The sequence below is a fragment of the Juglans regia genome, chromosome 10 (assembly GCF_001411555.2).
Source record: "Juglans regia cultivar Chandler chromosome 10, Walnut 2.0, whole genome shotgun sequence".
NCBI classification, from domain to species: domain Eukaryota; kingdom Viridiplantae; phylum Streptophyta; class Magnoliopsida; order Fagales; family Juglandaceae; genus Juglans; species Juglans regia.
In genome coordinates, this window is record NC_049910.1 from 18,038,828 (window position 1) to 18,043,208 (window position 4,381).

The window sequence follows — 4,381 nt, forward strand, 5'->3', positions numbered from 1 at the left end:
GAGGGAAAAATCTTTGCTACTCGCGGGCATGGCTTGCAAACTCTGATGACAAGGTTCCAAACTCCTTGAATGCCACCCCACTATCCGTACCTGTGAGCATGTGAGGGGACAATACCCTCCCCCTCATGGGTGACTCCCGCAAGGCTCCCAAAACGCGATGCTGACATCTGCATGTCTAGGCAACGTTTGAAGAAGGTGGAGTAAGTTGAGGTGTCGTAGAACCACCTCCCGGAGAGCTAGACTCACGAACAGGGACCGACCTACTACAAGCGATTCCGGAGTCACGGGTTTCGAAAAGTCCCGGGTCTCTCATTGTTCTAACATTTCCTGCCCCATAGTTGAGTATTTCAGCCTAATAGTCAGAAGAGGGCCCAATGGCCCATGTCAGGGACAAGGGGACCTTGCTAGAGCTGGCTACACCAACTTCAGAGCTCGTCCAGTTGCAGACCTCCTTGGCATCACTAGGACCGGCATGTTTGACGTGAGGTCTCTTCCCTTCTGTAACAGCCCGCTAGAAATTTATTGGTGGAATTTCTATTTACTTTAGGAATCTCATGAAAACCCCATAAATTTTTACGAATCGACCAATCGCATAGGTTTTAGTCTGTCAACATAGTCAGTGTTATCACTCACTATGGTGCTAGAAATATAAGTTTTATTTATTTGAGGTGGTTAGAAGTGTCAAAATGCATTATGGCCCACGCCATTAGACTCAGTAGATTATTTAGAATTTTATGGCGCAATATCCTATTTTCATAATTCCGGACGAAACGTCTGTTGAAAATTGTGAAATTATTTTTAGGGACACTTCGAGGTTGAATTTTGGTATAATATTTTCACTGTAGGTTAATGTGAATATTTAGGAACTTTTAGAGCGAAGTTTAAGATTCACTTTTTCGGAGTAAATAGTAACCTCGGTAAGTGCACTAATTGCAGTGTTTCAAAATTACAGTGTGGAATGTCCAAATTAGATTATAGAAGTTTTATTTGGACACTTGGTAAGATCTTAGCCACACTTAGTGAATAATAATAGACACTTGGCACCATGAGGAACGTTTGTTGGATTTGAAGGAATCAAGGTGTGAGATCATGCCACCTAAGCAAAACTTTGTTTCATCTGCTCAACCAAATGGTGAGAATCCAATTGAAAGCCCAAAAGCTTGGTTGAAACCGAAACCCTAAATGGCTTCCCAAACCCTAAAGTTGGCCTTCAAACCCTTTCTAATCCGATTTCTAGTATTGTGTTTAATCACTTGATTAAATCACTTCCACATGCTATTAATCCTTCAAATTTGTGTTAGAACATCATTATCCAACCTTGTTAACCTTGAAAAATTGATTAGGCCAAGTGATATTGGATTTGGGCTTGATAGCAACCCAAACCCTCTTTAAACCCCAAATTTTAGGCCCATTCGGTTTAGGCCCTTTAAGGCCCACGAATTTGGTCACCATAGGATTGCTTCATGGCTAAGTTTTGTACCCCCACTTGGCTGGCCAGATCTGTACAAGAAGGCCCTAGAAGGTTCTTGAAATACAAAGGTAAAATGCCACCTCACTCTTTCACTCTTACACTCTACCTTGAGAAAAGATCTTGGACTGATTTTTATGAGAAGAAAAGGCCAACACTCAACCTTCCTTCAGTCATATCACTTCCCATAACTTGTGTAAGAGGCTCTTCAGTCCACTTCTCACGAAAAGCAGCTCTCCTTTACACTTTTCCTTCATAGAACACAAAAGACACTCTCGGATAGTTTGTCTTACCTCTTTTGAATGCATGTTTCGATGCTTTTTTAAGTGTTTAATCGCATTGTTTCCTTCATGAAAGTTGTTTCTTTTGGAGTCTAGTTTACATGGATATCTTATTTGTTCCATTTTCAGATCATTTGATTGGTCAAAAGTTGTTTAGACCCCAGAAAGGTCATTCTAGGCGATAAACTGGAGAGTGTGTTATATTTTGGAGTTTTTGACCAAGCTAATGAATAGATCTTGGTCCGAAATTTTTATGGAGTATTGTTAACATGTGTATATGATTATTGGTTGAGGATTTGTTGCATGATTAAAAGTTTTGGTGAAATATTTTCTTAGATCTAGAAACTTAGAAACCGGAAGTGGAAAAACAGTTTCTGTTTTGAGAAAGTTTAAATCTTTTATGGTTTAATCTTATTCCAATGGCTTTGATATTGGAAGATCCTAAGCATCTTATATACATGTTAGAATTTTATTTTGAAGATATTTGATGTTAGGTTCGAAGATATGAAATTTTATACAAGGAGATATTTGGTTAGGCCAAAGTGATGATGTTCTTGGCTAAATTTATGTTTTGGGTGATGTTTAACCATGTGATCTTGGGTTTGAAGCTTGGATCTGTTTTAGGACACCTTTCTAAACCATGTGATGTTTTGGTTTGAAGATCACTTCTTTATAAGTCATGGATCAAGAGGTTGATCAAAACAAGTTAGAAACAAAATTCTGTTTTGAACTTAGAAGAAAAACCAAAAAGTTCAAGTATGGTTTTGGTGATTTTGATGACTTTTGTTCATGATTCAAAACATGATTATTCTTAGGAATATGTTATGAGTATAGTAGAAGAAAAATTTTGGTTTAATCATGAGTTTTGAGATTTGAAAGAATTAAAAAAAAAAATCAAAGGAAATAGCCTTTGTAAGTTTCGGCCCTATAGAGTTTTAATGATTGTGTTTAGTTTTAAATTTTTTTGAATTGATATTTGAGCTTAGGACAAAATTTACATAAGGTATGTAAATTTTGGTGATTTTTGGAGTTAGGATGCAAAATCCTTATGTTAGGGGTAAAATGGTCATTTTCCCACATGTAGAGGGTAAAATGGTAATTTTACTCTAAGTTGATATTTTTCCATATTCCTAATTGTTAGTGATTAAATTCTAATTTTTAGAAATCACTACTTTCAGTTTCTCGTGATTGCACTTGAGTTTTGTCTCGAAGCGTGAAGATCGAGGTAAGTTAGCTTTTAATTTACTGTCAGTTTAATGTGTATGAGTGATAAGTAAGGGAACTAAACTGTATGTATGTATGTTATCATATGTGTCATGCCAAGTCATTACATATTTATCTGTTACATAGAAATTATTCTGTCATGAATTATTCGTCTGTTACACAAGATATTCTATCACGTATTGCTATACGTTGCAAGTATGTCATGTTAAGTTAAGTATGTCATCTGTTACATGTATTTCATATCACATAATATTCACTGTCACATGTTATGCCATGTTAAGAAATGTTGTCTGTTACATGGTATACTATGCTACGAAATGTTGCCTGTTACATGTATACCATGTTATGAAATGTTGTCTGTTACATTTATGTTTCAAAGTATGTCATGTCTGTCATCTTACGTTCATGTCACGTTACGCTACGTCAGGAGTTTTATCTTTTATGTCACATTTATGTCATGTTCATGTTACGTCACGTTACGAAATATCATGTTTGCCAATTAAGTTATTCATGTCAATCATGATCTTAAGTGCTAGGATGAGGTAATATGCTAGTGGAACTCCTTTGTTCACATTGGAGTGTCTAAATAGGTGTGAAATTCCCTGGGTTGACGAAGTACGGTCAACAGGTTGCGAATGGGGCCTAATTAGCTGGTCACCGGAGCGCGCCAGGCACTAACGTCGATGGTGCCACACATTATGTTACGTGTGTCCACAGCAAGTGTGGCACAAACAATTCATGGGGCCACAACAACTGTGGAGCATGAAGTATGGGGCCACAACAACTGTGGAGCATACACTACGTGAGACACAGCAATTGTGACACGTAGAATACGTGGGGCCACAACAACTGTGGAGTACGTATTAACGCACTCACAGCTGGTATAGAAACCTATGATGTGATGCGGTAATCGGCAGGGACACACGGCTCAAGGGGACCTGTGTAGCACCCATATGGTCACTTTAATGATTAAGTCTATTGAATAAGATTCCAAGTTCAAGTCATGTTTCACGTTATGTTATGTTCAAGTTTACGTTCACGTAATTATGGTAATCCCATGAGACAAGAATATGTTTCAAGTTCATGTTATGTTATGTTCACGTTTATGTTATGTTCCAAGTTCACATTTATGTTATGTCATGCTCAGGTTCATGTTATATTTCAAGTCCATGTTATGTTTCAAGTTCACGTTCACGTTCATGCTATGTTTCAAGTTCATGTTATGTTTCAAGTCACGCTCATGCTAAGCTTCAGTTTCAGTTTAAGTTATGTCAGTTATGTTATGTTGTATGTCAAGTTATGCTATGATTACTTATGATTTGATTCTGCATTCATGCTTTTACTGCCATGCATGCATCATTAACCTGTGTGGAAGTTTCCTATTAACTTGCTGAGATTTGTAATCAAA